We start from the raw sequence: 25,385 nt of genomic DNA on the forward strand, positions 1-25,385 counted from the left end.
AAATCTCCTTGCTAACAAATTCTGAATACTGGGTGGACGAAAAGCTCGAGCTAAAACAGGCTGAACTTAGTTCCAATGATCTCAAAAAACACTCACTGGTGTGACTGGGGAATGAAACCTAGCGCCACATTTTACAGGTTTGCTGTGGCAGAAAACACAACTGGGTTCCAGTTCATCTCTTGCCAAATTAAAACATGTTTCCTAGTAGTTTGGGATCCTGCTCAATAAAAAGCTTCGTCATGTGCTCTGTAACAGGAATTCTTCATCTAACCCTACTTAATGCCAGGAAAATGAGGGTATCATTTGCCTCTGGCTTCGCAGTATGTCTGGACTTGGGTACTCAAATCATTTAAGATTTCTCTGACACCTCAAACTAATTATTCTAGCTCTTTGGTGCTCTTTTAGTTACATGAACATCTTTGGTTTCTTCCATTTTACCTGGACTTGAAAAAAAGAGATGTTTTCATTGTGATACAACTTGTCATGAAGTGGACTCAGAAACTGATTTTGTTTAAATGGTGTCTCCATAAGATATCTATTTTTAAATTCACACTCACTTGGCCCACAGCGGAGGTGTTGTGAGCATTTTCCTAACACAGCCATTTAAAAAGAAATCATTTCACTGTGCATGTTCAAACACACCCAACAAAAATGTGCAATATAAAGTAGTTAAATCACCACTTATGCCCCCTCCATACAGTCTTCTGGAATGAGATTTGGTTGGGGTTGGTGAACACACAATTCAACATACAGATGATGTATTACAGAATTGTACACCTGAAAGCTATATAATTTTACTAACCAATGTCACCTCAATAAATTCTATACATAAATAAATTTTAAAAAGTAGTTACAAACCCATGGACTCCCAGGGACAATGTTATAGCTTACTGTCTAATATCAGAATCTATAAAATAAATAATACATTTAAAAAAGTTGGACTATACCAAAGACTTGAATCTAGCTAGCTACCTCAGTTAAATTTACAAAAATTATAATAGAGAAATGTTAGGAAAAGAGAATAAGAAAAAAATCCTCAGCACACAAACCAATTGCTCACCTTCACAGATAAATGAAGTTCACCACAAGGAAATGTCAAGGTTCCATGTTATCTCTGTATATATGGATATATATAATTTCTATGATTTGTATATTTAATTATAATTTGTTTATATATTAAATATTAAAGTCAGTGCAACTAAGAACACTCATATGCTAGATGCTTTGAAAACGTTCCCTTTTAGAAAACAGGGAAAGAAATTTTATAATATATATATATTAATATATATATATATTAAGTTATTTACACTCTTGGCCTTGATAATTCTATTGTTGGAACTCTTCCTTAAATATATATCAATGACAGGTAAAAGTTATATTCATTAGTTCATTTGCTGTGGTGTTACATTTTATGATAAAGTAAATCATCCAAGAAACTAATAATAGGGGAAAGTAAGTAAATTACTGTATATGGATAGACAAAGACTTATAATTACAATAATAATTAGAAAGCTAATGCAAAAACAGCGGTTCCCATTTATGGTAAAATATTATGCAAGAAAAAGTTGAAACTATAATAAATTTAATTAGGCAGAGCCAAGCAAAACTTTCTAGAGGGTGAAATTGTGTTCACTTCTGAAATTTTGTTCCAATCCTGTTTTTACATTTTAAAAGTGGTGACAAGAAGTTGAGTCCTTCTTGGCCACACTCAAGTGTGAGGTGTAGCCCTCCCTGGGCTAAGCACCCTGTGCATGTCGACAGCAGCAGAGACCAGACTAATTTCTCCACCGGGAGTCCATCCCAAGGACAGCGGCGCCCAAGTGCCACCTGGGTTGCATCTGGCTCCTGACAGGAACCGAACTCATACAATCCAAATCTAGAAAGCATGCCCACCATCCTGGAAAGCCACTCTCTCCACATCAGAGGACTGTCCTTGACACAGGCACCGAGTGCTGGTGGCCCCAGCCCTCAGCACAGCCACAGAGTCACAGGTGAAACCAGGTTATCCTGACAAGGAGACACAGTCTCATCCCCAGGCATCCTTTCCTTCTGGCAAACATAACCCAATGTCAAAACAGTCACATAATCACTGCATTACCAAGCCAAACAGTCGCTAATTGAGAAAATCAGGGGAGGAAAAGGCAACTCTAACACTCCAAAGTTAAAACAACAACCACCAAAAAACGACTTTCCAAGTTTATAATTTTTTTAATGCCTGCATTTTAAAACCAGATATTTATTGCTCTTTTAAAATGTCTCAGGGTAGCATTTTTAGTTCTGCAACAGTGCTGCTAACATTCCAAGGCCAGCTATCGTGCAACTGCCCATAAAAAAATTAACACTAGCAAGGCCATTTCTTTTTTTTTTTTTTTTGTTCCCTGTGCTTAAGCTCATGCCAATGAAAACTACCCTATAGGCATAAACTTGATATTTCTGTTCACCACACATTAACCCAGAGTTCCTCCGGGTGTGACGCCCAGGTGACTTCTGTGATGCAGATTTCTAAAACTCTGGCTGGAAAACTGAAAGACTGAACACCCCCCTCGTGGCAGGGTACAACCACTGGTCTTCTCTTATTTTACCCAATCTGCACTCAGTCTTGGGAGATTAACCCTTGGGCAGCATGAATTCACATTGCTGGACACCAAGGGAGTCTCTCCTGAGGCCTGTGAAAGTGCCTTGGTTCCCAAAGTAGAACCCAGGGACTGCTGGGGGTCCGACATGATCCATGAGAGGCAAAGAGAAGAAGTGGCTGAGATGAGAGTTGGAGTGTGCTCCGGGCTCCGAGGGAACAGAGTTGCAGACCTTGGTGATCTAGAATAACTCTTTAATGCACCACACAACGAGTGAGCGACAGGAACTCAAGTCTAGCTTTCTGTCCATTGCCCTTGAGTATTTTGAGGTGAGAGAAATATGGATAGAAGGAATCTGGCTACGGAGAAAAATATAAATCACACACACACACACACACACACACACACACAACAGTAATGATGACAAGTGATTATGTATCAAATAATTCCTAAAACTTCTGGATAAGGTCCTGGCGTAATGTTTTGTGTTACACCTGGGTATTGAGAAACCACCTCAGAAGCCGGTGGTGGGTGGCCACCTCACAGCGAGAGTGTTAAGACCAGGGAGAGCAGATCATTCACATATGTCGCTGACCTCCCAGGGGGCTGCGCATTTGGTTCAACATATACTTTTAAGCGACCTCCTTTGGTCTCCATTCCTCACCCTTTTGAATGGAGAGAGGAGTCCTAGGGTGGGCCCCAGGTGCATCCTGCATGAGGTGAGCCCAGGGAGGAGGGAAGGCAGAGAGGACAAGGGGAAAACAGGAGCCAGGGGCAGAGGAGAGCAAGCTGGGTAAAGAGACACATCTTACCCCATTGCCTTCTGCTTGAAACATCTGCCAAACACATTCATACAAAGGAGAGATAGTAGTGAGCTACAGAAGAGGAAAATCGCCCCCAAAAGACAAGATAAAGTTAGTTGTACTTCAGCTGCCCACATGCTGTTTGATAGGAACATTCAGATGTTTATTAAAAATATATATATATATTTGCACAGTGTCCCTTTGCCACAAATTCAGAACATCTTTACAATTCAGAACATCTGTCAAAAAGCAAGGAATACAGAGTATACTCCACGGTTTTGTGCATCTGCCCCCACCTGCCCATTCAAAACCCCAGAGGTAAATTTAGAAGAGTATGTTTCACATTTTAAAGCCATACACAGTGCAGGGGCACTCGGCCAAATTACCTGTCTCTGTCGCTGAGGTTCTCATCGCAAAGAGTGAAGATCATCACGCTCCCTCATAGACATATGCAAAGGACATCCGTGCAACATAACCAGGAAGAGAGCATGGATACAGCCCCCACCGTTAATACTAAAACTGGTCAATAATTATCTAGGCGGTATCAGTTATGTTCTCATCCTGGTTGGCCTTTAAGTAAAGAGAAGGAGCCTGTGAGCAGGGCTTGGGAAGGCTGCGGCATCTCTATCGCACTATTATCTCGGGCGGCCTGTGTGAGGGACGGGGTGGATACAGCATGCGCCCGCAGGTTTACTGCTTCCCCATCCTACCCACTTCTGGGGAATCATTGCTCCTCTTAATTCCACCCCAAAGCCCCAAAGGGCAGCAAGAAGTTCTGGGTAATTTTGTTCTTGGAAACCCTGCGAGAAAAATGAGCTTTGTCCCAACGTACTAACTCATGTCTATGTGGTGGCCACTAAGCCAGCCCATCCCCAAAGCTGCACAGACAGGAAGGAGTGTGTCACCCCTCTCCAACGTTCCCTAAAGATGAGTAAGGATTACTACACATTTTGGAATCTGCCTGTTTTTTAAGAAAGCAGAGATACATACTCAATAAACATCATTTGTTTCAATGTCATTACATTTGATCATGCGAACTAGGAATCTAAGAAAAAGCAATCCTGGAAACTTCGTGTGTGTGTGTGTGTGTGTGTGTGTGTGTGTGTGTGTGTGTGTTTTAATTTTTATAAGGTTTTTTTTAAGCATTACATTTCATGGGGTAACATTAGTTAATAATTTTCAGGTGTCTAAGTCTATAAATCATCACCAGTATATTCCTTCATGTGTTCACCACTCAAAGTCTAGTCTCCTTCCACTACCATTTATTTCACCCCTTTCTCCCTCTTCCCATCTGGTAACCACCATTCTGTTGTCTGTCATTCTGTAAATTTTTATAATACACTTTATGAACTAATCATATCTTCCCATTTCACGGCATTACTCTGTTTTCCAAATGTAACTTCCTAAAAACATCTACAGCCGAATCCGGTTTGGCTCAGTGGATAGAGCGTCGGCCTATGGACTGAAAGGTCCCAGGTTTGATTCTGGTCAAGGGCATGTCCCTTGGTTGTGGGCACATCCCCAGTAAGGGGTGTGCAAGAGGCAGCTGATGGATGTTTCTCTCTCATTGATGTTTCTAGCTCTCTATCCCTCTCTCTTCCTCTCTGCAAAAAAATCAATAAAGATATATATTTTTTTAAAATCTACTAATTGGTTAGGATGGAGGTTGAGCAGAAAAAAAAATCAAAAGGTCAAGAAAAAAAATCAACCCTAACCATATTATTAGAATTTAAATTTCAGAAGCAAATTAAGTAATGCTAAATAGAGAGCCAAAAGGACAGTTTTCACATGAAAAAGCTACAGCACAAATGTTAAAGATTGTTTAGTTCTGTATGAATATGACAAAATGATCGATAGCTTCATTGTCATGACTATTGAAATTGAAAATTATTAAAATAAATACAACTAAAAATTCAGTTCCTCATTTGCACTAGTCACGTTCAAGTGCTCAGTAACTACATAGGACTGGTGGCTATCACATTGACTATAGAACATTCACCACTACAGAAAGTCCTGTTGGACAGCTCAGATGCCAGAGCTCAAAAAGTAAGCATAGATATACAATACTAGAGGCCCGGTGCATGAAATTCATGTATAGGTAGGGTCCCTAGGCCAGGCCAATAATCAGGGCCAATCTGTTGAGTTATGGGCAGGATGATAGGGGGAGGAGTCCTACTGGCACCCACCTTGGCTGGTTGGTGCCACAGCTCGCTGGCCCTACCCACCACAGCCATCGCTGCTCTAGACCTGGAGGAAGCTCCTGCTCCCCCTGGTGGTCAGTGTGCATCATAGTGACTGGTCATTCCACAGGTCTTTCTGGTTGATTTTCATATTAGGCATTTATTATATAGGATAAATTAAAAAAAAAAAAAAAAGACCATGGCTCCATAAAAGTTCACAATAAGGAGTGGCATATTCAAGCCATTAAAAAAACAAAACAAAAAAAAAACACAACAACAACAACAAAAAAACCTTTTTATTATTGTTTAGCTCAATCCTTATTTAGGGAGAAAAAAAATCTTTCAGAAAAGAGGCAGGGCAATACTTAGGCTGAGTAGCTAAATTTCAGGGAGAGTTTACACTAAAGTTGCTGCTTCAGTGTGGAAAGGTATTGATATGTGTGTGTGTGTGTGTCTGTGTGTGTGTGTGTATGTACACATACTCACAAATACTCTCTGGGATATTCAAACCATCACATTACACAGATAAATATTCATCCTAGAAGCTGCCTAATGGTATGGAGGGCCCTGAATAGCAATATTAATTAAGATAAGGTAAAAACTGGCACCATTTGATCTGACTTCAAAACAATTTGCTACAGGAAGGGTCATTCTGAAACAGAATAGAGCAAATGGACATTTTCTATCTTTTCGGGGTTCAAAGAAATGTTGCTCAGGATTGAAATGGTTATCCAGGTGTTGTCATTGGGTCTGTTTTCGGCAGGTGTCCTACCTAGAGTATTTAGAGTGAGCTCTATCGTGTGAGGAGGAAGGTTTGATAATGTCCCAAGGTCATCTTCTGTGCTGGAACATTGATATCCTAGTAAATATCTTAGTTTTCCAATGGCGCACAAATGCCAATTTAAAATACACTATTTGATTTCAACCTTTTTGTTTTTTCTTTTTTTATTGCTCCCACTTGATAATGTGTGTCCACATGCTCATGCCTGCAGGGTGGTCACATGGTTATAACAGCTGTGCAGAACTAAGGCTCCAGCAACTAGGCATTCAGTGTCGTTCACAGATTAAGTTGATCCATAACGCTAGACACAACACAAAAATTTCAAAGTATACTTCATTCTAATTAGTTCAACTGCAATAAAATGAGAGAGATTATTTAGACTTGGCGATTATAAAGTTTCAAAACTATATGTCAGTTATATCAACTGACTATTAATGCAACTGAAATTCTTAGTTTTCAACACAGAGGACATCTCTAGTTAAAACTGGGGAACATTCACTGATGTATTTACTTCTTGTGGATTATCTGGGGCTTTTCCTGGTGGTTGAAATCGAAGTTAGGTTAAACTAAGAGTAATTTTAATATATATAGCATTTTGCAAAGCACTGTAACATGTAACATTGCACTTGTCTGCCGTGGCCACATGCTTAGATTTCATGACAGGTGATATTTTAAAAAGTGATGTGAAGAAAAAAAAAAGAAAAGATCGTATTAGTTAGGTCATGTGCCTCAGGACTTCTACCTCAGTATTCATTTCTAAAATCTAATTTTAATTATACAAGTACTACATGAATGCACTTTTCTGGGAAAATCTTATGCAGTTTTACATCTAAGGCTAAAGCCCCTTCAACCGCAAGTCAACCCATGCCCTCTCTCCCCACCTCAGTGGCAAACACATTATCAGTTGATGTGTACCAGATCTTTTCTTTTCTTTTGCAACCATCTATACATATCCAAAAGGGCATACACAAGGAGATCAGGTGCATAGTAACAATAATTAACTATTGGAAGCGTTCAAATATCCAAAAATTAAGAGCTAACCAAACTGATACAAAAGAATATTAAATAATTTGAAGTATATAAAATGTTTGGAGAGCTGGCATGGAGTACTTGATACATACCAACATATTGGGTAAAAGCCACAAACAGCATTTATAAGCCAATTTATGTCACACACACACACACACACACACGAACACCATGTATTTTGTGGTGTTCCCCTTCATTCTTTTAGGTCATGAAGGTAATTTTAACCTGCCACCAGTAGAGTAAGTATGCGTGTTTTATCTGATCCTCACCCCTTTATTGGCTTTCGAAGATAGTTCATTTTGTCCTTGACTCCATAAGCTCTCAGGGAGCTCAGACATAACCCCTCCCCCGAAACAAAGAGGTGGCTAAGAAAGAAGAAGCCAACAAAATTGAATGAGCATAAACCCTGCTTTACCAGGTTTGCACTCTTTCATTTCCAGGTGGAAGCTTCTTGACAGATAAATCGGAATTTATAGCAGAAGCAAGGAATCGTGCTCTACTGAACAGAGGATCAGGAGATGAATTTTAGTCCTGCTCCGTCAGAGTCTCCTACTTGGGTACAGATGCAGTGCTTAACCTCCCTGCATCAGAGACTTTGGACACAGCATCTCTCATTATTTGTGCAGCGCCTAATGGGGGTGTTTTCTTCACGATCATGCGTGTCCTTACAAATGAGGCTTCCTTTGAAGACAAGCAAGAGATCAGATTAAGCCTTTCCATATATAGTACCTCTGTTTCCTCCTGGTTCATTGTTCTTCACAATGGCTAATTCTCAGCGGGGTCCCAGACGTGAACTCTGCTCTGACTGCTAAATAAGACTGTAGCAAGGGAACTCACACCACAAAACATTCCTCTTGACTTCCATGCAGGGTTTCTCCCAAAGAGATGCCCCTGTGCCATCTGCTCCAGAAAAACTCAAACCCATTCCATTAATCATGTCAGTCACAGAGTTTTCTTTTCTAACCCTGAAGAAATCGTAATTATCCTTCGGGTTCGAAGTGCTTCTGAATGAACCAGCTCAGGTTTCCCTGGGTAGAGGAGCATCTCAGAGGCTACCCTGTCAAGCACAGCACCAAGACAGTTCCTGGAACAAGCTAAACTCTCAAGAAACATTTATTGAGTGAATGATGGCACAGTTTCACAAACACAATGAATAGGGATCTCATTTGTACATTTTGCTTTTATTTTTCACCATGCTCTGTACCAATATAAACACAAATCTTCCCTATTTCCTGTTCTCTCTTTAAAGAGCTGCATCAGCCTGAAGCCTCCTGACATTTTCTGGGCTATCATCAGAATTTTGTGCTCACCCCAAAGCAAATCTTGATTTTGCCAAAATCTCTGGTGATTTAGTCAATGTCTGTATTGCACAAGTCCACATCCAATCCTAAGGACGTACAGTACCTGTAACCGGGGTCCTTTCCCCCCCCCCCCCTTTAGCTCTTAAATGTAAATTTTAGACCATGGTATGCCAAACTGACACAGTACAAACTTGATGAGCTTCCAAATTTATTTTTGAGAACTGCAACACAGAAGTCAACATAGCCGTAACTGGTTTGGCTCAGTAGATAGAGCGTCGGCCTTCGGACTGAAGGGACCCAGGTTCAATTCCAGTTAAGGACATGTACCTTGGTTGCAGGCATATCTCCCGTAAGGGGTGTGCAGGAGGCTGCTAATCAATGTTTCTCTCTCATAGATGTTTCTAACTCTCTATCCCTCTCCCTTCCTCTCTGTAAAAAGTCAATAAAATATACATATATTGTTAAAGTCAACATAGAAAATAAAAGCTTTTGTGTAATCTTCAAAACATTACTCTCTGAGGGTTGGTTCCAAAGGTTCGATGGAAGGCTTTATTAGGTTCAATCATACAACGAAAAGATTATTCACATGAATTCACTAATACTTTGATAACAAATGTACTAGAATGACAGGCAACAAAATAAGAAAAGGGTAAAGCAGACTGGGCAATGGAGCCCCTTTACATCCAAGGGAGCTCTGAGGGCTCCTGAGAGGTGGCCGACGCACCCTCTGTCTGCCTTATCCACTGCTATAGCATTTATTTGACCTCGAGGAGACGAGTCAAATTCTGGGAACCGATTCTTTCTAGAGCTGTTGAGACACTTAAAAACACACTCAGTACTTTGAAAACATGAACATTCCAACCATGAGCCAGGTTGTACTGCTGGCCACTCCCAACTCCTCTCAGTAGAGGGCCACCAATGTCCGAAAAAGGCTCAGGTGTGCTTGCCTGAGTTATTTCTGAATTAAAAAATAGGACAACCTTCACCACCGCCTGAACTATGTCACAGAACTTCAGATGAAATTAAACTGAATGATCAGTTCAGGGTTAGCTCGGTTCACTCAAATATGTTTCCACCTTGAATTTGTAAGCATTTCCTCGGATACTTCACCTACTGCCATAATAATCAGTACCAACCTGGGCACCTCAGAGTCAAGCTAGGTTCCTACCACAAATCCCAATCTTCCTTATGGTTTCAGTTACACCTTTGCCTTGTATTTAGAATCAAGGGTCTTGTTCTCTGGCTTGGGATATTGAAAATTCACTGGGTAAATTTCTTCAATACCATTCCCTCCTCCTGCTGCACAGAAGACCAGAGCAAGTTGCCTGTTAAATAGCTGCTGAGTGGGAAATATGTGATACTGATGAGGAGAGAAGGAGAGGAGACAATGTGGGTAATAGGAGAGAATGCAGTGGTAGGAGCACGGAAAGGGAAATTTGGGGAGCAGAAAAGAGAAGGAAGGAAACCAAGGGAGTCTTCTGGATTCCCAACAATAGAAAGGCTAGAGAATTCCATTCTGAAAAATTGAAGATATTCCACATGTCTGTATAAATACATGGGTATGTGTTTGTAGGTGTGAGAATGTAACTGTATACACAGTTTTGTTTTGTCATAACATAATCAACGATAATGCTTTTTAGTTAATATCTGCTTATTTAAGTACATCTTATAAACCCTGCTCATTCGTCAATTTACATTTTCATTAGCAAAAGTTGCCTGGTGATTTGCTGTTTTATTTCTTTTCTTAACCACAACCCAGAACTGAAGGTCTAACTAGGACAAACTTATCCCCTTTGATTGTTGACATTTTTGTTGTTTTCCAAAAGGTAAAACCTCTGCTATTTTGCTTGCAAAAGCAAAGACTAGTGTTTCATTGTTTTTAAAAAAGGGCCAAGATTTTTTAAAACTCCACCTTTTAAAGTTCTTCCACTGAGATCTCTTTGAAATGAACAGTGGTCCAACAGATAGAAATTATAAAACAGAGGCAGAGGGAAGAAAGACAAATGGGTCAGTGATCATTATCAGCCATAAGTCATCCAAACGTTAACTCTTCTGAGTGAAACCAAATTGGCAAGAAGGGGAAAAAATCTCTGCAACATGCCATTGGATGAGGCACAACCTGAAGCTGGAGACATCTTTCTCTCTTACTCGAAATATGCCAGTCATTGGTCAAGATGAGCAACATACACAGCTCTGCAACATCTGCAACTTGCCATGCATTTCTTTAACCAGAAAATGATTGTCCGGAGCAATGTGCTGTGAAATCCAGGCAACTATCTGAGCCTAATTAATTCACTGTCTTTTAAGTTCCATACTACTCACCAATTTCACATACTAATCCAACGGGATTGTGGTTATGCCAGGCATCTAGTGTATCCATTTAACAGTTATTTATTATGTGTTTACTGTGTAAGAAACAGTGCCAGGAATCAGATAAACACACACACACACACACACACACACACACACACACACAAAATTCTAGAGTTTACTGCTTTCATGAAAGAAAAAGTTTATGAACACAATTCAGTTCAACTTAATGAGAGAAATTTATAAGAAATAATTATGCAATGAAAAAATGGAGCAGATTTAGAAATAAACTTTCATGGAAGCAAAAAAGCAAAAGTACTGTATTTGGGAATTGTGGAGTCGTTGGGGTGGACAGAGTACAATCTATGTAAATGGGAATGGGTTGTGGCCATGGTATAGGCTGTAGCTGGAGATGTGGATGCCCTTAATGTGCTGTGCTCAAAAGTTTCCATTCAGTCCAGCCAATGTGGCTCAGAGAGTTGAAGTGTCACCCATTTTCCAAGAGGTTACTGGTTCAATTCCAGGTCAGGGCATATGCCTGAGTTGCAGGCTCAATCCCCAGTAGTGAGTGTGCAGAAGGCAGCAGATCAATGTTTCTCTCATTTATCTTTCTATCTCTCTCTCCCTCTCCTTCCCTCTTTCTCTCTAAAAAAAATAAATAAATACAAATATTGTTTGTTTGTTTGTTTTCTTAAGTTTCAGTTCATCCTGTTGAAAATAGAACAGTGCTGTGAACTTTAGCAGGATGAGATTGTATTTTAGACAGAAATGACTAATAGCAATGGGGGAGTCTGAGGACAGGAAAGAGATGCTAACCTAGAGTCTGGGGTTGTTCGGATGGCCCAGCAGAAAAGCAATGATAACTAATTTCAAAACTTCTGTTTTGAATATACTAAACATCCTGCACCATGCTACTCAGCAAGGCTGTCTGTAATCACCTCACATAGGAACCAGTTCTGATACAGAATCTTGCTATTCAAATTACAATCTATGGATAAAAACATCAGCACCAACTAGAAACCTGTTAGGATGCAGACTCTCAGTCTCCACCCCAAAACTGCTGAATCAGAAGCTGCATTTTAACAAGGAAATTGCATGTACATTAGTCACAGAAGTACTTAGGTAAAGGAAATATTTCTGGGCTTAAAAATCAGCAAGGCCCTGGTTCTGTCACTTCTTTGAATTTCAATTCTTTTTCCATAAAATTAGGAAATATATGCTTATTGGCTCTAAAGGTTAGATGTGTAGCCAGGTAAAAATGCTTCATGAACTCTGAAGCACACACTTGATAGATATTAGGTCATTTTATCATAGTGATTATCATGTTTTATAATGAAATCATATAGTTTATTTGTTTGTAAAAGAATTCTTTGAATCCTAAATGTAGAAATGATATAAAGGAACAAATCTGCAGAAGAAACATCAGAACCTGCCTGGCTCAGTGTTTGAGTGTCAACCTATGAACCAGAAGGTCACAATTTGATTCCCAATCAGGGCACCTGTCTGGGATTGTGGGCTCAATCCTCAGTAGGGAGCGTGCAGACACCCCTCCAATGATTCTCTCTCATCCTTGATGTTTCTCTCTCTCCCTCTCCCTTCTTCTCTAAAATCAATAAAACTATATTTTTTTAAAAGAAAAGAAACATCAGAACCTTAGTCACCAGGATTGTTTAGTGTTATGGAAAGGGGGAATATTATTTCCTTTAAGCTATACTGCTAGATTTCCAAGCCTCTATTCATTCACAAAAGCTACTTCCTCCACTCTTCTGAAATGAAGAAGAGGAGAAATAGAGACTGTGTTAATGGATTCTCATTCAACAATCCTATCCTTACCATATTTTTCCTGTCAAGTAACCATCATCTTTCAAAGTACACACACATTCCAGGACTTAAGTAGGTTTCTGGAGAAGGACGTCGAGATGTTTGGAAGTAGACTACAAGCCTGCTTGTCTGAATCATCCTTCCTAAAGAGGAAAGGATGATCAACCAGATGGCCTTCTTTAGGTTCCTGCAAGTGTTGGCTCCACAGAACACTATTTTTAAGATCAAGCAAGTATGCAGCATGTACAGTAGCCCATAAGATGTGGCTTCAGAGAATACAAGTCTATTTCTCCCAGAAGATTTCTTTTTTCAAATGGTGTTATATAAACACATCGTGAGACTCGAATCTAGGAAAAGACAATATTATAAAATATGTGCTGCTGCTTTCGGCTTTCAACTGGGAGAAGGCTTAGGTGCAACTTTCCTAGGTCCTACTGAATCCAGTTCATCCGACATCAGCCACCTCCACAATGACACCAAAGTGGGACTCCCAGCAAGATCAAAGTCATATACCTGGGGTATACCAGTGGGGAAGTTGGTGACATGTCTCTCCTGGTGCCTAAGATTGGCCTCTTGAGTCTGTCTCCAAAAAAAAATGTTGGTGATGACATCACCAAAGAAATTGGTGATTAGAAGGGTCTGAAGATTACAGCAAAACTGATATTTTGTACAGGCAGGCCAGATTTAGCTAGTACCTTCAGCCTCGGCCCTGATCATCACAGCCCTCAAAGAACTACCAAGAGACAGAAACAAAAACAAAAAAAACAGACAAAATATTAAGCAAAGTGGAAATATCACTTCTGATGAATTGCCAACATTGCCAACAGATACAGCACCGATCTTTAGCTAGAGAAGTCTCTAGACCATTATAGATATCTGGGGTACTGCAGACTGTGGGCTGCATTGTTGATGGCCTCCACCCTCATGATACCATAGATGACATCAACAGTAGTATATGGGAATGCCCAGCTAGTTAACAACCACAAAGGAAAGTATTCCAATTAAATATCATTTGACTATATATATATATATATATATATATGTATATGTATATGTATATGTATATGTATATGTATATGTATATGTATATACATATATATAAGTTCTGTCAGCACACAGGGCAAAATAGGTGAAGTGATTGAGAAGTCCAGATTGGTAGTTACAAAATGGTCACAGAGACATAAAGTACAGCATAGGGAATATAGTCAATATACGGTAACAGCTATGTATGTGCCAGGGGGGAGCACTCGGTAACAATAAGATTGTGTAATCACTATACTGTACACCTGAAACTAATACGAAATATTATTAAATGTAAGCTGAAATATATATATTTCAGCACATTTAGCACATTGCCACATGTTAATGAGTTTATTAAAGTAGGTAGTTTTTATTACCTTCAGAGTTTTAGCAGCTCTGAAGGAAAGAGACAGAAACCATTGTTGGTTTATTCATTCATTTATTAATTCTTTTGCTGAATATTTATTAAGTTCACAAATGTGCCAGACTCTCCCTCTCAATAAAGAGCCAAATAAAGAGCAGAGAGGCGCTCTGCTCAGGTGGAGAGTATAACCTGGAATGCTAGTCCTCAAATGTTTATCTTCACACACCATTTCAATAATACTTTTCGAGCATGCATTCCCAATAGACTATATATATATAATAAATAATTTATATATATATATATATAAATTATTCATTATTTTACTTTACTAACATATGAAATATGGCATAATAACATTAATACATATATTACATTTCTTTAATGATAGTAAAATAATAGAAACAAGTGTTAATTTTTGCTATCCCCCATAGATTACTTTTATAACCCTTGGCATGTGGGCATCCTCTTGAAAGACCAGTCTTTTAGAGCAATTTCTATGACTAGATTTTTTTCCAGGGGGACAATATTTTCCAGAGTATATGATATTTTGATCACCTTCAGAATTTTAAAATAAGAGAAATTATAGGAGTTGTTCAGAGACTCAATCTACGTTTTCTATGCATGTCTAGTAACTTAAATTGCTTCTAGAAAACAGTAGATGTCTAGTAAGTAATTACTATATGGAATTGAGGGGAAAAGAGAAGAATGAGGGATTGAGGGAGAGAATGAGCCCATGCAATATAAAAAAGAGTTATTTTTACAATAAGAGAAAAAATAGCTTGCTTGCCAGGAAAAAATAATGAGTTACCTTAGTTATTAAAATAATAATAATAGTAATAATAATAAAACAAAATAAAATTCATATGAGAAAGAACCTATCTCCAGCTCACTTCCATTTGGCAGGCTGAAATATCTAATCATAAATCTCATCTCCAGAATTTCTGGGTACAATTTTACTGGGTTTTCTCTCTTTTTTAATGGACAATAAATTAATTTTACTATAAATAATCAAATAGTTTCTGAAATGCATTTATATGTAGGTTCCTTAAAATTATTTACCTTGCCCATAATTCACTGAAAAGGGAAATGTTGATAGATATAGTTACATAGTTACAGGGCCTCATAGCTGACACCCATAACCATTTCCTTTGTTTAAAATCGACCGCATTTTCTTTGTGGCAAAATGACTGCTACTGATAGTTGGTAATACTAATATTTGTGTCAGGCTATCAAAAGCATTTCCTAAGGCTCATGGTTTCAGTGTTATCAATAATGTATTTATCTGTTACATCAAAGTTCTGGTGTAATAAACTTATCGCCATTTCCACTAGGTTCCCTCGCGCTTGCTGTTGGTTCGGACAAAAGGTGCTTTGTAACGTGTGTCCCCATTAGAAACAGTTCCTTCAGGTGCACAGGCCAGTGCCAGGTTCTGGGAGCAGCTTCTCTGCTGAGTTCAGAGCTCCCGCATCAAGGCTCTTCCGCGCTCTGAGAACTACGTGAGGAAGGCAGGTGATTGCTGAGGGTCCCGTGTGGGAAGCTGCCTTCTGCTGCCCTCATGCTCACACACAGAGCAGTATCCTATGGAACAGCCTGTCGGGAACCCCTGGGCCACACCCTCCCAGCTTTCCTCCAAGGCTGGGGAGTCCTGAGTGTTTAGATTAGGACCACTGTGCCCTCCGAGTAGGGATGGACTCCTGGGGGAAAGTCTGTTTTTGTCTCAGCCTAACCCTGAGGATCTCCAAAATTCCAAATGGATGGAGGAGAAGGATTTTCCCAGGAACCCGTCTGCCCATCAATGAGTAGGCCTCTCTCACAATCCAAATCTCAAAGGGTACCTCAATCTCCAAGGAAATCTTTGCAGCAAAAATGTGGACATTCTTTCTGAAGTGTGCATGCACACAAAACACATGCACGTTTATCCACAGAGATGTACACACAAGTACACTTGTATATAACAAGTCTATAATTATGGCTAATTTGTCTGACTTATAAAAATTGTATATGGTAGATTTTCTTATTCTCTTAAAAAAAAAAAAAGGACACAGGGTCTCATAGACCCATCATTTATCAGCAGCTCCATTGCTAGGTCTCAAATGTGTCTCACACAAGTGAAATAAGAAAATTCTTCTTATGTAATCATGCCATATAATTGATGATTTCATAATCATTTCATTTTCATTTTATTGCTGAATTTTGTGTGCACCTACGACAGCCCTGGGAGCAACTTCCAGGGGCACAGGGATGCTCCCCACCTTCTCAGGCAACGACTCCCCCTTTCAGGAAGCGGGGAGAGGAGAAGCTGGCAGCCCAGCCTGACCCCCGACGTGGCCCCCACAGTGTGAAAAGAGGCTGGTCCCCAGCGGTGACTCTTTCATCACGAGGAGAAATCTGACCCTTCTTTCAGATGTGTGGAAAAGGTGAAAAAGCCTTTTTTTTTTTCTCTCTCTCCCCCCTTTCCCAAGTATTGGACTGACATTCCTTCCCCACTAACCCCCAAAGGCCCTGGGGAGGCGTCTGGACCATTATGAGAAGTGTTTGTCGAGCCCCTTCAGGGCCGCGGTGGACAGGCGGTACAGACACAAGCCGAGCAAGCACAGCCGGGCTGCAGACAGGCAGCAGGCCCTGCTTCCTCGGCGTCCTGACAGTGCCTTTTCAACACGTGGGCATTCTCTCCCCGCGCAGCCACCCCACGGTCCTGGTGAAGTGTTTGCATGTCCCACCGACCCCACCACAGCCTCCCCTCCCACCCTGAAGAGCACGCGGGCCTCCCTGGGCCAAGGCATGCTAGGAGAAGTCGGCCCGGGACCGCATCGTGGTTTGTGTGCAAACAACAAACACTGGGCGCCCGGGCTCGCATGCTATCACACATCGCAGCCCCAAACTTCCTTCATATCTGGTTTCTCGCACAAGTTCAACCCGGTGCCTCACTGGGGCAGGCAGAGCAGGCTTGGAGGGGAAAAGGTGAAAGACGCTAAGGAAACCTCCACTCCAACAAGACCGGTACAAATATTCTGATTAGCTCCGATAAGACGTACTTTCATTTTCCTGCGAGTTTTATCTTTGTGCATAGGCTGCCCCGTCTCTAAGGAAGGCTCAGCCGGGTGTGTGGGAGTCGGTTGTTCTTTTCAACTCTCATGTGCCAGGGTGTTTCCTTGGGGGGAACACATTCCAATTTCTTAATGGGGTGTAATCAGGACCATGTTTGCTTCAGGCCTTATAATGATGATGCTGTTAACTGCATTCATCAGAAATCCTTTAAAACAGCTGTTTCCAACCAACTTTCGCTGTGAATATACTTTTGTGTGTTTAATGTACTTGGCAAGCCCTTTGAGAAAGCCCCTGCCTACTGGTTTTATTTGTTTCCACTTATGAAAACATGCGTTCGCTGTGAAAGTCAGATGCATTTGTAAAGTTATCAAGGCCCTCATAAGAAAAACGACCCTCTCTGTCATCGTAGGCAGCCGCCCAATCATCTCCGCGGAGGGAAATCTGCTTTGAAGAAACGTGCCTTTGTTTAACCATACGACGACCGGCCACTCTTTTTCAGGCAAGAAGTGCAATGAACATACTTCTAGAGTTATGTATCCTGAAGTTTAGAGATAGTTAGAGAGAGAGAAGAGGAGAGAGAGAGAGACCCACTGGGACAAGGTCCAGAAGCAAAGATTTTCCTGTAAGCAGTGTGTGTTTAGCTACCTGGGAGAATCCTATCCCAAGTTGTGGACCAAGCCCTGATGTCTCTATCACTTATCAGCCTTCTGCTCTGAAATGCAAGAATTATCCTCAACTCGGAGCCTTCGGTAACGACAGAACACCTTCCTTTTCTTGTAACATTATCCAGCCAGGAAATAGGCAGCGAGTACAAATGGTTGGTTGAAGTCTGGTCTTTGTTTTCTGTCGTCCTCAGTTGACAATGCTTGCTGCAAGGAAGCAGGCCAAAATAAAACTGCCAACCACCATGTTGTGTGAAACTGAAAAAGCAGGAAAAATTCCCTTGTGCTTTATGCCCACCACACCCCCAAAGTAGATAGGATTGTTGCTATATTGCAAGTGAATTAGCTTATGCTGTTCTATTATAGATATTTTAGTAGTCAGGGCATGTAATTAAAAAGCAAGCGAGCAAACAAGGACAGTCTCCTGTCATGGGCATGTATTTGCTCACCACCTGGTGAATGCCGGGGGTGTGGAAGGGGTCCCTGAAATCCCAGGGCCCTGGGAAGGCTCTGCCTCCTTATGCTAATCTTCTCCTTTCCTCAATGTTGAAATGATTCCCTAATCCCCAATCACTGGGAAAGGAGATGCCTCAACAATCAGAGAAACCTAGTGCATTGTTGACTTTGCCTCTTCCATGAGTCCTGAACAATAAATCTTACATCTTTTCTTCTATGATAGTGAATGCCCAACCCCAGCTCAGCTGGAGTCCTATTTCCTGGGCCCTGGGAAGATAGAAAATATCACATTTCTATTTCACTCGACCCTTTCACTCTCTCTGTCATGCTTCGCTGCCTTTACAAGTCACCATTTCACTGTTGCAACAAAGCTTACAGGGACTCTAACAGGTGAGGCCTCCAGCAAACACGGGAGCGAGCGGGCCTGGGAAGCAGGCAGAGGACCACGCCGCTTATCTGCGTGTATCTGGCCGTTTCTTACCACAAGGCCTGCTCCATGACAGCCAGGCTGTCCCGAGGCAATGGTTCGGTAATAAGATACACAACAAATAATGGGCTTTTTTGCTGGAAAAATATATACTCAGGTAATTAAATTGTTAACATGATGGATGGCCTTATTTTATATTTGAATTCAAAGTGACTTTCTGTATCACTCAACTAAAATGGCCCGATCTTACAAAGAAAAGAAGGGGGGAAGGGGGAGAAAAAAACACACACGTAACTCCAGAGGAATAGAAATATAGATTTTTGTTCGTGTTAAAAACAAATATGGGTAGTTTTCACTGGGCTGGGTCATAATGTTTCTCTGAAATGCATGGATCTGGCGTTCAAATTTCATATGCATGATTTCTCATTCCTAATTTTTGGTAGCATAACCTAAAAGGTAAGGCTATAGAAAAATTTTCAAGCAGATTCACTTTGTTTTACGCAAGCAGCATAAGAACATGTTAGAGAGACCTATTATTCAGAAGGTTCCAGAAGCAAGACCCTAGTGCCTAGGTTTAAAATGTTAATGAACATTCATTTTGCCCACGTGGAATCCCAGATGACAATATGTTTTGTGCCCGAGGCAGGATTCTGACTGAATCAATAAACTACCCTAAGTTTGATAAAAGTTTTACAAAATATCCAGGACATTTAGAGTAATTGTTAACATCTGTTCATTATTCAGCAGTGTGCGCAGGTTTAGAAGCCAGATAAATATATTTATTCATCAGCAGCCAGCATGTCACTGCTACCTCAGTGGTGACATAAAACAGTAAGACATTAGAACTTGCCTTAGTCTTGGGTTCAGAGAATACAAATGAACCATTGTGGGAGGAAAAACGAAAAGTTTGGCTTTCTCCATTTTTTACACTGAGAGTGAGAGAGATACATGCAGAGAAAGAGAGGAGGGGAGGAGAAGCAGAGGTGGGGAAGAGCGAGTTAAAAAAAAAATCTTGATAATTTACTTCGAATGGAAAACCTGGGGAATATGCAGGAAAAATAAATAAATAAGTGAAAGTATAAATCTTCAGAGAAGGGATCTGAAGACATCAATCATTGCTGCAACATGAAGAGCATTTTTCTTGCTTATTCTCCACAACACAATTCAATTTTGATTTCTTCTTTTATTTCACAGTGTAAGAAAGTTATGTCTACACTGGAAGGGAAAAACAGGCTTTTGAAAATAACATTGAAAAGGTTCTCTCTAGCAGAATGAAATCAGTTCTTTGAGAATAGCCACCAATTTACAGCCGGTTTGTCCTAAGTCAAAAACCAGCTTCAGATTCATTGTTTAATAGTAACAAGAAAATATTAACCAAATCATATTCATGATTATTGATATCTGATGGGGTGGGGAAGCATGTCAAGAGCTTTTATTTGGGTGTTTGTTGTTGTTTTATATAATCTGGGGTATGAGAGAGTGTGTGTGTGTGTGTGTGTGTGTGTATATGTGTGTGTCTGTATACCAAGTGCCCTTCCAGCAGTCTCAGTGACCTCTAATGATGCTAATAGAGCTCAAGTAATGTGTTCCTTGAGTATCTGAAGCTGAGTTAATTATTAACTTTCAACTACCTTGCATTATCCTCAATCATGATTGGATAAAATTGACTGGAAAAAGTCACCTCAAGGTTTACCTCTTTAATGAGGGAATAAATCTGACAATGTGCCATCAACTTTAACACAATCCACTAACGTCAGACTTAGAAACGGTGAACTTGGCTTATGAAAGGTGCAAAGATTCCAGAGAAAGGGGTTATAGTAGAAGACAGTCACTGGTGAGAACATTGTTGCATTTTTCTGAAGTGTAGGTCTGAAAATTCATTACCAAAGTGTGCACAGTACCATGAATTTCACATGAAAGACATTTAATAAAAGTTGATTGAATTGAAGACCTATAACAATTCTTTCTATCTATCTATCTATCTATCTATCTATCTATCTAAAAGCCCAGCAATTGGAATGGTGGAACAACCAGTCACTATGATGTGCACTACAGCGGCCAACTGGCCTGATTAGGCCCCAATTTGCCACCCTCCCACCTTTAGGGGCTCCCTCCCCCCAACCCCCATTGCCTCCCCACCCCAATCAGGGGTGGGGCCAGCCAGCCAACCTCCCACATCCCCTCTCTGCCACCTGCCTGGCTGATTGGCCCCCATTGGGACCAGCCAACCTGACCCTACCCATGCACAAATTCGTGCACTGGGCCTCTAGTATATAAGTATCCAATAAAATCTAAGAGATAAGTTGAAAACACTAAATATCTCTATGCGGACCAGAAGATTAGCAAGATAGAGATGATAAAATTAATATTGACGCTAGTAGTGATGCTATCTAGCTAATTAAAGCTGTAAAAGAAGCAAGAGCTTCTTCATGGATTGTTCTGTTAACTAACCTGTAATTATATTGTCAATTGCATTAACTTCAATGCCAACTGAATAGAGCAAGTTTCAAGGGAGGCAGCCAATGTTGGGATGGTTATTTATTTTTATGTCCTAATTAATCAGTACTGACACCAAACCACATCCTTCCTCCTTGCTCATTATTTAAATGACCCATTTATATGGATGAACCTCTTTGCTTTGTGCATTTCATTATCACATTAACATGCTTTCAAAACAAAAATGGTTGTTTCTGCTTCAGCAAGTACTTTGAACAAACAGTCACTTGAGCTACTCCTGACAGGCTATGCAACCCTCATCTCCCTCTAGGCATTTATATTGGCCATTTGGAATTTGAATATAATCAAATAATCACGACTTGGAGGAAAGAAAACAATCTCCAATGAGTTTTGTAGTGCTAGATTATGGGTGGGAAGATGGCTAGTTTAAAAAATAAAAGCAGGAATTCTAACTTTTCATCCAAGGTTGGGAAGCAACTTTTATATAGCCAGTCCTTTATTTGTGTTTCATATCAACTGAGTAAAGTGAAAATCTATTGGAGTCATCAGAATAAAATACTGTGTAATTTTAAAGTAACTTTGTGAGCCAGTCTCTGGGACATGTTTCTCCTCTAGTGAAGGCTCCTGGAAATGTCTTAACTATTTCAAGTAGCTGCACCTTTGCCCTCTAATGAGAGGTTCTATGCTCATTAACCAACTTCATTAACCTTAAGCATATGAACCCTGATACCACCCTAGAAAATGGTGTTGGACAGAGCACAGATGCCTCAATATGTCTTTAGGAGAGGTCTTTCTGGCCAAATTTTCCTTAGAAAAAAGGAAGCATGATACATCCAAATGTTTACAAGGTTTCTATATTATGGAGAACATGCTCAAAGTACTTTTGGGAAGACATATTAGCTGGAAACAAAACTGAAATCAAAAGTTGGTTTGGATGTTTATAAAAGTTACCTAATGGAATCGTTTTCAAGAAGAGTTAACAGCATTTCACCCATATTTATTAGTTATCCCTTTGGATATGATATGACAATTGCAAATGTTTGATGGGTTGCACTGTCACTTTAAAATAACCTTTAAAAGAGTATAGGAAAAAGTTATGTTGTGGTATCTGTGAGTGGGCCCCCACAGGACACATTAAAAAAACAACAACAATAAGTCTAAATGTAACATGACTGTCTACTTGGGCCTGAGATGAACTTTCTAGTAATAGGCACATATACAGATGTAAAAAGTGATATGCCCCAGATACTGTGGATATAAATTTTAAAATATGCTCTTGGAAACTGTTGGTGATTCAAAAATAAACTTAAGTGATGATGATTACTTACATTTTAAATTTGAGTAGAACTGTACCATGACAATGGAAGTAAACCATATTCCTAGATTCACAAATACTATAAACATTCTATTCTCATAATGGTAAAAGATCATTTTTGAGTTTCCAGTTGAGTAACATCACTCATCACTCTATGTTGGGGGTCCTCTGTGGGAAGTACTTGGATATGGTGGTGGTTTTCAGGTCCCATCCTGATGAAAAATCTTCAATTTACAGACTGTATCAAACAAACAAAATCATGGCTTACACTCCATTCTTTCATTCCTTTTGGTGGTTTTCTCACATTTTCAACAGTAACCAGCCACCTTCCTACTACAACTCCCTCCTCTGCGGTCTAGGAACTCATTTATGCCGAATTCCAACTTATTAAAAGGAAATCCTTCTGTATACTTTACCTAAATCCTGGATCCTTCCGTTAAAGCTCATTTCATATTATTCAGACTCCTGTGAACAGTAGTTCAATATCATCCTCTTTATGGGAAAAACCCATGATTTGAAAATAGTCAATAAATCACTCTTTATCCTTCATTTCCCCCACTTGAATAAGCCCAGCTCCCCAGGGCTTTCCCCATCGTACTCCACCTCCAACTCCTCATCAAGGCACAACTGAGTTCCTGGGAGAATTAGTCATATATTAGGATTAATTATAACATTACATATCATATAAGACTATAATGATTATTAATTTTAAATAGTGAATACAATTGCCATAAAACGTGGCTTAGGCCTTCCTCTAAGTTCCTCAGAAAATTCTCAAATTTCTCCTCAACTGCCTCAGCCTGCTTCAGAAATGCTCAATCCTTTGTGTCAGTGACAGGGGAGATCAGTTTATATTTAGGAAAAGTAGGCGAATGTCTGGTATGGAACAGATTAAAACTAAGGAAGTTTGTTCCTACATAACCTAAGCCAAGATTTCTAACGTTGAAAGGCAACTTAATTAACCCATTTCATACGGTCATCATCAGAGCATTTATTATTGAAAGTGGGCTCCATTTCAAGCTTCAAATGTATAAAATTTTCTGAAACACTTTCTTAAGTAGAGCTTACACAATAACCCAATCAATGTTTGCTCTGCTTTGTTTGGGGAGGAGATGGCTATTCTCACATCAGGCATTACATTTTCTATCTCAATTATAGTCTCACCTTGAAGATCAGTTGTCCAAATCTGCACATGCTGATTGGCTACATACTACAAGGCAAAAACTCAAGAGCATATATTTATTTCAACAGATTCATATTTTTAACTTATGGCCTAATTCTTGTGGCTGAGGCATGAAACATGACCCTTAGTTAGACAACTGATAGGATATTTTGCATTTTAAAGAGGTGGCACTGGTAGAGGGTGAACGATAAATGTTGCTTCAGTACCCCTTGCTGAAACTCATGATTATAGTTTGTTGATAATCCCTTACTCTTTGCTTTCTGAAGATGGTACTAGAATCCTACTGTGAGCTCTGTGCTAACCATAGAAAATACAGGCAAGTTCCAATGTTTCTCCTAGGTCAGTGGTCGGCCAACTCATTAGTCAATAGAGCCCAATATCAACAGTATAATGATTGAAGTTTCTTTTGAGAGCTGAAAACCGACTTCTGTGCATGGGCCACGAAGTTTCAATGGCACTGTACGTGCGTGCCCGCACATGGTATTTTGTGGAAGAGCCACACTCAAGGGGCCAAAAAGCCGCACGTGGCTCCCAAGCCGTGGTTTGCCGACCACTGTCCTAGGTCCTTAATGTTAGATTCAAATGAACATTAAGGAGGATCCTAAAAAAAGCTAGTGAGGCTGCGTGAAATTAGGGTACAAGACGGGAGTGGGATTTCTGGCAGGAGCTCCTCCACCCAGTGACCATTTTTTAAAATATATTTTATTGATTTTTTTACAGAGAGAAAGAGAGAGGGATAGAGAGTTAGAAACATCGATGAGAGAGAATCATCGATCAGCTGCCTCTTGCACACCCCCTACTGAGGATGTGCCCGCAACCAAGGTACATGCCCATGACCGGAATCAAACCTGGGACCTTTCAGTCTACAGGCCTATGCTCTATCCACTGAGCCAAACTGGTTTCGGCCACCCAGTGACCATTCTTATCATCAGTGTTCTCCAAATCACTCTGGTAGGATATTGAAGATTGGAATTTAGGTATTGCAGAATGTTTGCAGGCTCCCAGGCAGTGGCGAAAAAAAAGATCTGGATCAAATTATATTCAATTCAGAGTCATGTGGGGCATTCTAATGATTTCCATTGCCTCTGTGGTCATCTTGGGTGGTGCAGCTCATTAAGGTTCAATCACAAAAATTAGGACTCAGAAGATGTCAGACATGAGAAAGACCCTATGTAGGCCACCAAAGCTCACTGAGATGAAGTGGCTTGGACAAGGCCATCTTCTAACAATAGTCCATACCCCCAGGACTATAAAACAGGTGGCTAAATGCTTATCTTCTAAACACCTATCACAGCAGGAGTTCACTGGAAAAAGTCAACAAAGTGTGCAAAGATTCGGAGAGAAGTGTTACCTATCACGAACAGTGTCTGCTCCCCCAAATCCCCATCAAACACTTTCCTGGAATTCCAGAGTAGTTTCCTGATTCACAATCATGCTTCCATGTTTAGCCTGCCAATCATTGACTCTCCAGAATCACAGCTTCCTTCTGCCCCACTCCTTTTTCCAGAGGCTCCTGTGTGTCCTAACTCTGCCCATGTAGAACCTGACCTCTTTGGACAAGGCTTTCTGTAGTCAACGTTTATATTTATGTCTGTTTCTATCATCATGCCATATTGGATCCTGACCCACAGATATTCCTTCCCCTCCACCTGGCT

General features: G+C 40.3%; 1 protein-coding gene and 1 pseudogene across 7 annotated transcripts in view; one reads left to right on the plus strand and one right to left on the minus strand.

The window, feature by feature from the left end:
* MECOM (MDS1 and EVI1 complex locus) overlaps nucleotides 1-25,385 on the minus strand; it is a 571,831-nt gene that overhangs the window by 182,372 nt on the left and 364,074 nt on the right. Inside the window, exon 1 of one of the 7 annotated variants that reach the window (XM_036445333.2) lies at nucleotides 3,763-3,876. The exons of the other annotated variants lie outside the window; for them this stretch is intronic. The gene's annotated coding sequence lies outside the window, so the exon portion shown is untranslated. Of the gene's footprint in view, nucleotides 1-3,762; nucleotides 3,877-25,385 lie in introns of those variants that run through there. 7 annotated transcript variants of the gene reach the window in all.
* LOC118724758 lies at nucleotides 13,171-13,775 on the plus strand (annotated as a pseudogene).

The sequence above is a fragment of the Pipistrellus kuhlii genome, unplaced genomic scaffold (assembly GCF_014108245.1).
Source record: "Pipistrellus kuhlii isolate mPipKuh1 unplaced genomic scaffold, mPipKuh1.p scaffold_m20_p_2, whole genome shotgun sequence".
NCBI classification, from domain to species: Eukaryota; Metazoa; Chordata; class Mammalia; order Chiroptera; family Vespertilionidae; genus Pipistrellus; species Pipistrellus kuhlii.